The sequence below is a fragment of the Aythya ferina genome, assembly GCF_964211825.1.
Source record: "Aythya ferina genome assembly, chromosome: 3".
Lineage (NCBI taxonomy): Eukaryota > Metazoa > Chordata > Aves > Anseriformes > Anatidae > Aythya > Aythya ferina.
Window position 1 is genome coordinate 28,767,859 of NC_140298.1, and position 13,001 is coordinate 28,780,859.

At 43.9% G+C, this 13,001-nt stretch overlaps 1 long non-coding RNA gene across 1 annotated transcript in view; it reads right to left on the reverse strand.

Moving 5' to 3' along the window:
• Positions 1-13,001, reverse strand: part of LOC311434650 — an 86,023-nt gene that overhangs the window by 49,790 nt on the left and 23,232 nt on the right. The window contains exons 2-4 of the long non-coding RNA XR_014691622.1: positions 9,920-9,985; positions 5,277-5,348; positions 878-1,003 (exon numbers count right to left, since the gene is read on the reverse strand). This is a non-coding gene — a long non-coding RNA (uncharacterized lncRNA). The remainder of the gene's footprint in view (positions 1-877; positions 1,004-5,276; positions 5,349-9,919; positions 9,986-13,001) is intronic.

Genomic DNA, 13,001 nt, shown 5'->3' on the forward strand with positions numbered 1-13,001 from the left:
AAGGGTAACAGAAAACATAACTCAGCCATTAACGACAAAATAATTCAAAATACACTTCATACATTCGGGTTTTATCTAGACTGTATATACATGTGCAGCACATACTTGCTTGTGGCTATCAAAGTGTTTCTTCAATGAAAAGATGAAACATACTTCTGTGTGCCGCTTCTCTCCATAAGGTCTAACGTACTGACATATCTAAATAGCTGTAACCTTCTTTTTTCTTTTTTTTTTTTTTTTTTTTAATATAGCCCCTAGACAGTGAATGATGAGAGAATGTTTTATTTGGCTTGGGGATGTGTGGTAACAAAACCCTTACTCTTCATATTGCCATTATGGTCTAAGGCAAACTGCGAGGATGGAGAGTATGCCGCGAACTTCAGAGGTTCAGTAGACTTTCTCTGGCCACTGCCCGCTGTTACTTTTTAATTGCACTTACTTGTAGCCTAAGACTCTCGGGGAATACACTAAATATATCAGTCAGGTATTTTTTTAACCATTGCCTGTGTTAACTTACTGTTCTCTAGTTATGCATGATTTCTCTAAACTCGGGGTTGGTGTAATAGAGAAATTTTCTATCAGGCGTGGTATTCTCTACGCCCCGTATTTAATAAGACCATCGCGTGCTTTGGGTGAAATTTAAAGAACTTGGCGGGAGTTTAAAACACAACTTTCAGGTCAATGAACGGAAGGCATCACCAGTGATTCTTCTGCTCCCAGCTGTTGAGGAAAAAGCGAAGACCAAACAATTCCAGGTATATTCAGAATGAGAATCATTTCATTTGAAAGCCTAAACATGCTTTTAAAATTAATTCTGGAAACCGGCAATTGCTTTTCCCTGCTCTGTTGCCTCATCCCGGCAGCTGCGCTCGCTCACCTGCCCAGGCAGCACACCGAGGTTGACTTTCCTCTGCCGAATTGTGTCTTCTGCTTCGCTGGTATGGACAGCGGGTACAGCAGGGTCTCAGCACTGCATCGGCTTTTTCCTCATTAAAGCTGGCTTCTACAATAACAATGTATTCTAACTCTTTCATGGACTTTTCAGGCATCATAACTCGTAAAATACATTTTCCCAGAGTAGTTTCTAAAATTAAACCCCTGACCCCCTTTTTACAGTCAACAAAGCTGCAGCGATTTATGGCCGAGGAAGATTTGGAAGGGGAGAACATTTCTACATGCTGCTTCTTTTCCTATCGAAGCACCGTAAATTCCTTCCGAGTTAAAGTGAACTGCATTTCGGGTCTGCACAAGTACACTAACACTGGAAATCAGTCCAAGATATTATAATGCAGTCCTACGTAGCAGTGTTCGCAAACTTATATATTATTAACACTATTTGTCCACCTGATTTTGAAACAGAAATGTTTCCAGGGAGTATGATCTTTTATTACAGAAAGGTAGCAAAAGCAGTAAGATTTATTTTAGTTTAGTGGGATTCTAAACGTGAATTTTAACAGAACCACTCGCTATTTTTAAAAGAAGGAAAAAACAAAAAGCAAACGTTCTGGGCTCTTTCCAAATATTCTGCTTTTTTTTTAGTGATTTTTTATTTAATTCTTGATGCTCTCCAGTCATATTTTAATCGTGTCATTACATATAGTGAACTTGGCAATAAATATTATTTTCTATTTGGTAAAAGAGAAGTTCTTTCTTAGTTGTATTCGTAAGGGTGCCTTTGAGTAGAAGGTGTAAATGTTAGCTTTTTTCGGCAAATTAAAAACCTCCTAGGAATAAGAACACTGCTTGTTAAAGCCTGGAGCCAGGAGCTCATTCTGGTGTGATAAAATTTAGCTAAACCTGGTAACGGGTGGTACTGATGAGAGTATACACACTTTTCAGAAATACTATCTGTTTTATTATTGTAAGCTAAAAAAAGAGAGTACTTTTAGCTGATCGTAGAGTCTAGATGTTCTCCGAGAAAACCACCCAAAGCATGCCCGTCTCCCTCAACGTCCGAGAGGCGTCCGGCTTCCAGTAGAGCAAGGCTCGGATGAAACCAAAGGTGAGGTAGGCTTAGCTGTGACAGTGACGGCACATGCTGCAGAGATCGCAAGCGATAGAAATGTTTCCAGAAAAAGGTGGTGGGTTTTTTTGTTGTTGTTTGTTTGTTTTTGTTTGTTTGTTTGTTTGTTTGTTTGTTTTTTTAATATTTGACCGGGTATATTTCTCTTACATTGGAATTCCTGAATTCCTTGGGTTAGTGGATTTTATTGACTATCAGAACTTGATTCAGTCATATGCTTGAAATCTTAAGGTTCATTTCAGTTTCATTTAGTTCTCTTATTTATTTTTTTTCCTAGCAAGACGACTGCTACTCTGAAACATCATATTAGTTGTGCAGAAATTATAGAATTGCCATTCCCAATAAGTCCTTGTCATTAACCCTTCGCAAGAAAACCCCTACCTCGGTGGGGCAGGATTTGTGGTTCTTGCACCACCCCTGCCAGCGTTGGGCCACATGTTTTTTTGCATACTTTTATTTCTGAGATTTTACAGCCAAGCCGTAACAAGCCTTGGCTTGGGGCTATAAAATAGAGCACATGCAGTCTAGCCTTGGAGCTGAAATTTCGAGTTGATTTGGGATTTTTGGGATTGCAGGAAATAAATAAAAGATTAATTACAAGATGGAGCTAGTGGTTATTTTATAGGAAATTTTAATGTACGGTGTTCTGCAATTTCTTAAACTCAGGGCTGGGCTTTACAATGCAGACTGTATATGAACATGTGTGTGTGAGAGGAAGTGCTTTAAAATAACTTGCTAATTTTTCTTTAGGTGTGCTTTGAAATCACATTCTCAGTTATTCCTTGAAGATTTTTGGGAGACGTGTTTCGTGCTCATATGCGGCAGCCAACGTGACGTTGCGTTGCATGACCTATTGCTTGTCGTTCTTCCAGTTATCAGCGCTAATCTGAGCACCAGGAGGGATTTTTCAGACACGGGGGGAGCACGCCAGCTCTGGATGCACACAGCACATCACCAGCCGCTACAGCCCAGTGCACAAAACCCGGCTCTAAATCAGTAAAATATTTTGGGAGCGAGCTACATGTGCATCATGACTTCCGAGAGGATTTAACTGGTAATGCAATATGTTACTGCCTTAGTGCTGCAGTAGGTAAATTAAAGGGCTAAACTGTCTCCAAACAGCTATATGGCGTGTTATAAGATGTATCTTTATGTAGAGATAGAGATGGGTTTAAATATTTCTTTCACAACCTTCCTGAAATACATTTTGGTTAAGTTTTATTTACAGCTATTAAGAAAATAAAAACTACCCTCAATCACACACAGAATCACAGAATTTTCTAGGTTGGAAGAGACCTCAAGGTCATCGAGTCCAACCTCCAATTTTAGGCTTTTGTAAAATTGTCTTCAGTTTTAGCATTAAATCTACTTTTTATAAACTTTTGGATGTGAGCCCAAAATACATTTTACAATTTTAAAAATGTACTTTACCTATAAATAAACCCCCTTGAAACTGATAGAGGTTTATCATATAAGACATGATTTATTTTCAACTGCATTTGCTCATGCTTAGTGAGGATTCGTGTCAAGATAATTTTGGAAATTCATTCCGAGATAAAATACTGTTAAAATCTTAATGAAACGTATCCAGTTTCCATAGGCTATTGCTACCAGGTCTTCATTTTCTGTAGCTTGTTCTCTATTTTTTAAAGTAGTTTGACTGGCAGTGTGTATCCAGAATCTGATTTCTGCTCTTAGATGGTTTTCAGGTACACGTGTGACAGTTTGAAAATACTGCAAATACCAATATTTCATCAATTTCAAATGGCTGAATGGCTTCAAGGAAGGAATCTCCTCTTAACAAGCTGAGACTAACTAGGCAATCCTGAGTTTCTTGAGCACGGGAAGTTGCACATCCCTGTGCTACCTGTGAGGACATCACTTGATGAAACCGGGACCGCTGGGCCCCCTGCTGCTGGCCAGACCCCGTACCCCTGTGGGAGAGCCTCCAGCCAGATGCAAAGCATTGTTTTGCCCAGCTCAGCATGAGAAGTATAAGCCCCGCAAAACATACTTCTTTTTTGTAAAGATCAAGAAAGTCTCACGGAGAGAAGGCTTCAAAAATAGTGAGGGCAAAAAAAAATGGCATAAAGCGGTACTTCACTTACCAAATTTGGTATTCATAGCCTACATTTGCATCAAGAAACCCATGCACTTTAAAATCTCTGCAAGGAGACCTTTTAAAGCCCGCAATCAGTAGTTAAAAATGGGAGTAAACGGAGAGACCTTTATTTTTCAATCAGAGCGCCAATTTTAACATGCTCTTTTATTCTCTCTAATATATAATGTGAGGGTTGGAAGAAAAGGTGGGATTCCTGCACCGTGGCAAAAACACAGCAGAGCCACATCCACTTTCCAACTGTGCTTAGCCAGGGTGACAGTACGGGGTGGTTTGCAGGTGCAGCCTGGAAGACATCCTGCTGTTTTGCCAATAAGCACACTAGAGGCAAACACCCAGCAGCAAGAAGTGCTGTCCTCAAAAGACAACAACAGGTTTGTGGGGACACTTCTGCGATGATTTCCAGTGGCCGAAGTGGGAGGACAACGGGTGAGGAGGAGTGAAGCAAACAGGGAATTGAAATATCTGCACTAACGCTTCCTCGGCACACAATGGAGATGTGAGCACTTGCTGCCCTCCCCAGAGCTGACAGATCTGTAAGCCATACAAGTACTTGATGATAGAAGCCGATTTTAAAATGTTATGCTCTGAGCTAATTGTGACACTGGATGGTCTGGGGCTTGATATCTAGGTGCTGTTTTGCAAGCACTAATTAAAATAAAAACGCAGTGAATTTACTTGCCTAATCTCTCAACCTTTCTTCACGGAGTAGGAACGCGCATACAAGCGGAAATGTTCAGATGTGGGCCCTACCTGATGTGAACTGCATGTGAGTCACTATCAAGACACCGAGTAGATGACTAGCACTCTTCCTAATGTTAGTCTTCTATTTTAGGTTGATGCTCTTCACATTCAGGGCTCCCCCACATGAAAGTGCTACCATTTAGTGCATTTTTTTTTTTTTAACAAGAGTCTTTGATGGTTCCTACAAGTGTTCATGGGTAAGCCAGATTGCTAAGTTTCAAAACTGCCTGTATTAACAGCAAAATTCTTCTTTTGGAAATACTTAGTCCTTTGGGTAGGTACTGTGACTTCCCAAAGCAGGTAGAAATATGTCACACCATAGTCATGAGCAGAAAAAAAAATATATATTTACGAAGACATGCGTTTCTAAAATTTAGTATCAGTGCTCACCTTTTGAAACAATCATATCTCCAATCTTATCTTCTTTTATTTAGAACAAGAAGGAGGAGTCTGTGCTTGGGACTGAAATGTGGTGAGAAGAGAGGGAACATCTGTAAATAATGGCTTTTTTTTTTTGAAGAAGGATAAGCACATTGTTAAAAGAATGAAGGAAATTACAGAAAAATGAGGTTTAAGGGAAAGCACATGTTGAAAGACAGAGCACATTAATCAGGATATGGGAATGGGAGGTATAAAAACCCTTTTCTACACCACTTTGATTCTTATTAAGGACAAAAAGCACTATGAGTTTTTTCTTTCTTTGCTTGCTCTGAGGAAGGAAGCAATATACCACTGGAAGTTTGTGGTCCTCACTTCTGGTCCAGTCGTGGAAGATGAAGCACTTTTAATTCATCTCAAAGGCTTCCTTTTTTTTCCTTTTTTTTTTTTTCTTTTTCCTTTTTTCTTTTTTTCTTTTTATTTTGAACAAAGGAAGGACAGAGTCATTCCCTTGGTTTTACAGACAAGATGACCCCAGTTGTGAAGGCTCTTCACCAGGTCAGGGCGAGACCCTGCACGCAAAGCTTGGGGCCGTGGAGCCTATGGTGGCAGTGCTCAGTAGGGATGTGCCGCTTTCAAAGGCACCGAAGTCACTGGAGAAGGATGGAAAAAAAATGCAAGTGAAAGCCGTGTTTATCCTGGGGCTGGATGCAGGATTTGATATTTCCGAGTGTTTTCACCACATCTTCTGTGCTACCTCTCTAGACCCTTTGTGCACCATGTTTGATGCCTGATGTTACACTTGGCTCTACGCCTCTCTGCTGTCAGCGGGTTTCAGTTGGATGTAGTCTTTGAGAGGTATTTGTCGGGGAGATAACATAATTTTAAAGCCCTCTGGGTAATGCTAGAGGTGTGTGCTTGAATTAAAGTCCACACCTGGGTTTTAGGCCGAAGCGGTGGTAACTGTGGAGGTGCTCATTCTATCTGAAATCCTCCTCAGGTATCAGGGGACACTTGCCAGACCCCTTTTGTGTGTGTGTTAGCATCTTTTGTTTGGAAAAAGGCAAAGGGGCCAACCACCCTACCTCTTCCCACCCCCAGCCCCACTGTCCCCAGGAGGCCATTCTGTGGCCTGGTGACTGGCTGCGGGACCACACAGCACACGTGGCCATGAGCGTGCAGCCTGGTGCCTGGCACACTCCTCGCCAGCACAGCTCCCGTCAGAGCCTGGCCCCAAGAAGCAGGGCCAGGCACCCCCCTGCCCATGGGAAGGCGAGGGAAATGGTGCCTCCTCGCCCATCTGCTATGGGTCTGAACCTACACACAGGTTGGAGAGAGGGACACAGCCCTTCTACTCCCCAAACCTCTTTTTTTTTTTTTTTTAAATAGGAGCTTTCTAATACTTTTGGCATCTCATCCGTGATGGTCTCTGAGCCATTTCAGGCTCCAGCCGCCTGTCCTCCTCGGGCCTCAGATGATGCACATTTGTGAGGCGACGAACTCCACAAAAACATCCGAGTGTGATCTATTTTTTCCTTCTCCTTTGTTGCTTAATGGATGACTCAACTTTCTTTTGTGACTGGATAGCTTTAATTTATAGTTTTTAGGAGAGTGATCATTCCTCTCATTATTTTTGGTTAAATATTCTTATTTGTTGATTATTTAATAGTTTGTTTGGATAAAGATGTAAAAAAAAAAAAAAAAAAAAAAAAAAAAAAAAGCAGCTTGGTGCCATAGACCGAGTCCAAAAGAAATTAACTGCTCTGCTGCACATATTGGAGCAGGGAGTTTGCAGAGAATGCAGCCCTGCTAATGGACTGGCAAACTTATAAAGGCTTTAAAGATTCCATAGAACCACGCTCTGCCTAATTTTATTAATTAACCCTCATTGCTTTGTACGAAGGTTGTCCTGGCTATGGCATAAATGAGAGAAGGGGCTGGCCAGTGGGCATTAAGCATAACTTCACGCTTAGCATCGCAGAGGACTAAGGCGTGCGGGCTTTGGGGGTTGTTCTGTTTTGTTATTTTATTTCACTTGAATTTTTTCCCCAGACACATCCTTCCCCTGCCTGTGCTCCTTGCTGCTTGCCGAGGTGAGCAGTTGCACCCTCCGTCCCACAGGCCATGGCTGAGGCCGGGCCCGGGCGAGCACAGCGCTGGCTGAGGAGGAAGGTGGGCGGCTGGGTGCAAGGGGAACGGGGAGACAGCCAGCAGCAGGCACCCCGCTGCCGGCAGCGCTCTGGAGCAGCAGCCAGCTCCTCGGTGGTGTGTCCCGGTGAGCAGGCGCTGTTTTGATGGACGGTGGTGTTTAATCACCGCATAGCTGAGGAGCGGCTCGGCTGCGACGTTAAATATTTCCCTGAAATAAAGGTCATTGTGATTTTAAGTTTTTGAATGATTCACTAAATATTAAAGCTGGTTTTTGCTCCGCTGCATCGATGTTCTAATATTCACACTGTGTGTTTGCTTTTACAGTATGTACAGATTATTATAAAGCCTGTCAACCAAAAAGGGGCAATAGTTGAGACAGAAATGAGTGCTTTTTTTTAATCTGTATGATTCACGGGACAAAGTTCTGTGATGCATCACACCATCCAGTCTGTCTGGACCGATACAGGGTTTTTTCTGTTTCTTTTTTTTTTTTTTTTTTTTTGATGGTGTTTTTTTCTAAAACATTACTTCTTGGCAAACTAGATATGCAAATGCCAGAATACACTAAAACCACATTTAATTGGACCCACTTGCCAACTTCTTGAACACAGCTTGGATTATTTCACTGGAGGCTGCTTCTGTTAAAAGATGGGGGAGGAGGAAGTGGCATATTGACAAGGCTTCAGATAATTTTTTTTCCACTAGAAGTACAATTATGCTATGAGCCAAGTTTGGAAGTATTTTACTATGTTTAATTATTATTATTATTAAAGGATATTGTAAACATATGCATTTAAGTGTAATGCAATGGGAATACAATCATGTCACTAATTTAGCTTTGGATTAATTTTCATGTTTTTTTGGTGTTGTTTTTTTTTCGAGGGTAACTGCCTTCCTCAGTCAGCGGAACCTGCGCAGCACTGCAAAATGCTGGTTTAAAGAGAGGACACGCATCCTTTCCGCGAGCTAAATGAGATGATTAAAAATATTCATTCTTTTAGAAGATCTGTGAAATTTCCATCTTTGACTAGCAATCAATTAAATATAAACCGTATAATAGGATTAAAATCACAAGGTTTGTGGAGTTCCCAGAAATTTCATGCATACATAGCGGATACATACGTTATACTTTAGGTTTTCAGAGGGAAATAGGAAACCCCGATAAATTACCACCTTAATCACACTGACGCTGCAAAAAGCTAGCAGAGGGGGCTCAAATCACTTTCCCAAGCCCCTTTCTGCATGGATCATGCCTTCTGATGGCTTCTGACAAGCGTCTGCAAGCTGTGGTAGGGGGTGGGGGTCACTTTGGGCCATGTGGGCCAAGAGTGCTGCAAGACCTCATTTCCTGCAGACCTGGCTGGGCCAGCAGCTCTCCAGCATCAGCCCTGGTTGCTGCAGGAGCTGCTGGCCAGCCCGGTGGGCAGGAGGTGCAGGGTGAGGTGAGGACGCAGGGCAAGAACCATGCCGGGTCCCTGCCGCCAAGCCAGCCTGCAGCCCTGCTGGGCCTGGGGAGAGGGCAACGTGTCTGCTGAGCGTCTCCTCAAGCCCCTAAAGTGGTCCAAAAAATTGTCACTGGGCTTTGTGTTCTTTAATCTTGCCATCCACCCAAAGCAAATTTCAAGCAGAGGGGGCTTTGTGGTTATTATAGGGATTGTTTGAGCTATAACTGAGGAGAGAACTATTTCTTTGTCATTAGAAAAATCACTGGCTCTCCTCTAGCACATAAACAGTTTGCGCGATGTGGTTTTAAAATGTGCTCGTCTGCAAGCCTTCGCAGGAATCTGAATTGTGAACATTTCGGTGCTTGGATGTAAAATCTGGGATCTCGATTTAGCCTTCTGTAAATGCAAGGATGAAGGGCAAAGCACAGATCTGGGCATGAATTTTTAAATTAAGGGTATTCAGTTTCACAGTTTTAGGATGGCACCTATATGCAGTCGACAACCAAGATGTCTGAGCAGCTCACAGTCTGGAGTTTATTCTTAAATAGTCTGTGAGGCCTGGATTGCCTATTGTCCCTCCTGCGTCAGGTTCTCAGATGCATTGGCCCCGGTCTACGTTAGCAAAGCTTTTCAATGCAAATGTGTCAATCGGCAGCGTTAAAACAGAACTTAAATTATTCTCATTTACAGCAATACAGCCCTCTTTTTCTGGTTTAGATTATCATGCTGCAGCAGTGGGTTTTAAGGTGTTGCAGGAAAACCCATCTCACGCCAAACCAGGCCATAGGCACGTGTGGCAGCTGGGAGGTGCGGCCGTACCGGCAGCCCTCGCTGTGACACTCACAGCCAAACACACCAAGTTACCACCACAAACCAGGCAGGAGGCTGGTGCCAGAAAAGAAATGGTAGCACACCAGCCTTTGTGCTGCTGCATAGTGTCCGCACCCCCAAACCATCCCTTCCCTGCTCCCAGCACGGGTTAAAAGCAGCAAAGAGTTGTGTGCAGCCATACCTTTGTGTTAGAGCCCAGTGATCTGCCCCCAGAAAAGAGATCCAAACCTTTCAGTGCAACAGAAATCAGTTACAGGAGCACAAAGATTGATCCAAGCCAGGATATGGGGTGATCTGTAGACAGTAAAAAATGATGCAATTTATTGTAATTAATAAAGAAAGCTTTTTTTCTTCTTCTTCTTTTTTTTCTTTTTTTCCTTTTTTTTTAATTATTTATTTTTTTTTTTTTCTAAAGAGCAAATGTGTTTCAGAAAATGGAGTTGGAGGATGGCTATCCGAGGAAGAAGCAGAGGCTCAGCAGGGGTGTGGGGCTAGGACAGGGGGGAAACAAATCCACCAGTATGTGAAACATGAAACAGAAGGTAGAGGCTCTTACAGCCATGAAATTAGGGTGTTTTACATCAAAGCTTTGTGAAAGGCAGGGAGGGTTGCATTGCAGGGTAGCTGGAAGAGTGGTGTGTAGGAAGTCTTCTCGGCCTGGATCGATTTGCTCGGACACTGCTGTGAACATAGGGGGGGGGAAGAACAGCCACCTGCTGTGAGGGGGACAAAGGATCAGGTTTGCTTCATAGGTAGAGGAGGAGAGATGTGAAATCTTTCAGGGAATTGCACAGTGAAAAACACTCGGCCCTGAACAGGGAGCCCTGCAAGCCCTCTGCGTCTCCAGCCTCCAGAGCTAGCCAGGGAGGCTCTACTTTGTCTACCTATGCATATCACTGAAATACATCACGTAGGTCCAGAAATAGGTGTTTTTCAGATGAGGGTGTGACAGATGAAATGTTTCAATATGCCCAGGCATATTGAGCTGTAGTAAATCCAACAGGCAGGACGTGCCCTCCCTGTCACTGGGGGACCTGCTGTCCACACAGGCCTGCGCAGCAGGACCAAAGCCACATGGCTTCTCCCTGCAGTGAACCTGAGCAGGACTGAGCTTGCACTCCTGGACCTGTGCTGACTTTGCAACTTTGTTCATTATTTAGACTGCTGTGTCTGGCCAAGTCACAGACGTAGACGTGTCACTGCAGGATCACAGCTCACCCACCAAAGGGCTGAGGTTGGACAGGACCTCCAGAGGCCATCTGGTCCAACACCCTGCTCACACAGGGCCACCTTGAGCCAGCTGCCCAGGACCTCATCCAGGCAGACAGGAGTATATCCAGTGTCAAACATTAAGTAAGATTGATGCCATTTTGCCTGGCTAGTTTTTTGAAGAGTGCTTTGTTCTCAGGTGGTACCTGCTATGACCCACCTCCACCTGCACTGAGCACTGACCGATGTAATAGCTACAGGAAGGTCCCACTGCCCTCCTCTGCATCACCACATCTTCTCCTGCCTCGTAAGCAGGTGTCAGGAGTTCCCCTAGTACCATGAGGCACTTGCTTTCTGCTGCAGGAACATGGCATTAGAATCACAGAACCACAGAACCACAGAACAGTTTGGGTTGGCAGGAACCTTAAAGACCAGCTGGTTCCACCCCACTGCCATGGGCAGGGACACCTCCCACCAGACCAGGTTGCTTAAAGCCCCATCCAGCCTGGCCTTGAACACCTCCAGGGATGGGGCATCCACAGCTTCTCCAGGCAGCCTGTGCCAGTGCCTCACCACCCTCTGAGTGAAGGATTCCTTCTTTATATCTAATCTAAACCTTCCCTCTTTTAGTTTCAAGTCATTACCCCTTATCCTGTCACTACACTACCTGATTCAGAAGGGCTAAAGTTGTTTCAAAGACATCTTGTGGTGCAGAAGCTCTGGGATGTAACGCTGGCATTTTGGAGTGGGCAGCAGCCAGGTTGCCTGCTTTTAAATGAGCTGTAATAGGGGGTAATGGCAAGATGTTTCCACATTGCAAACATGGCAGGGGAATGTTTATCTGCCTTGTAAAAGCCTGAATAAAATTGCTGTTCTCAGTAAACTGAAGTTTCTATAAAATCAAACTTGAATGTTTGAACTTAAATCTGCCTTGAAAGTGATGCTAGCAACCCCCTGACTAAGAGAGGTGGTCAGATAACATTTGATAAGTCAAAATCTGAGCCAGATTTTAAAAAATGCAGGCAGATTTTGAAGGCTGGGTCATTACAGTACGTGAGATTTCTGTGAATCAGCATGTTACATGGTCTGATGTATTGAGACTCAAACAAATGTTAGACATATGGAAAGACCTCTATATAATGAGAGATGTGAAAAACAGGATGACTGTTTAATTTAGAAATAGGATAAGGAAGAGGGGCACATTAGAGGTATGTAAGGCAGTGAAGAGCACAGTGGAGATGAGCATGTGCTCCCGTTCCCTGTATATAAGACTGTAATTTTTTATTTACTTATACATGATCAGCAACAGAAAATTTTCATCAAGCGTGGGCTATATACCACTGGAACGCTGTGCCACCATGTACCAGTCCTTTAAAGAGCATAAGGAGGTTGCAGAAAGAAAAAAAAAAAAAAAAAACAACACAGGTATTTATATGGATAATGAGCTATAAATCACAGTTTAGAAAGCAAGCCAACCAAAGGTTGGAAAGAAACATCCCACCCGTGGGCCGTATGTTTCCCAAACTGCCCCATACAGGCTCCTTGTACCTCACTCTCAAGTATCTGTGGCAAGAGCAGCAGGTGAGATGGGTTGTGGGCCTGTATTGTGGTCCAAAAAAATGATTTTTTTTTTTTTTTTTTTAGGAGCAACTGCATCCCAGATGTCCTTCTGCACTTGGAGTGCAACTCCCAGCACGTAGGGCATGATATGGGGGAACCCCTTTGACCATGGGCAGCCAGTGGCTGGAGCAGCCTGCCTCTCCTGCAGGCTGTGTCTAAGAGGGACAGCAGAGAGCCTGTGCTGAGCACACGCTGGCACTTCCAGCAGTGGCCACAAACACGCCTGGCTGGGCCGGTGACCAGCGTCCAGCCACAGTATGGTGGCAACAGCCAAGGAGCTGGGCAGGCGGGATGGGTCTCGCCCACCCCTGGGCTCTAATCCATGCTGCTGCAATTCCTGGCATCCTTCACAGGGCTGGTGAGGACCAGTGCTCAGGGGGGCAACACATGGGCATGCAGTCCTGCCTCCTCCTCGCTGAGCAGGAGCCATGGTAGCAACTGGGCTCCACAAGGACGGTTTTCTGGGAGAAAACATGATGTG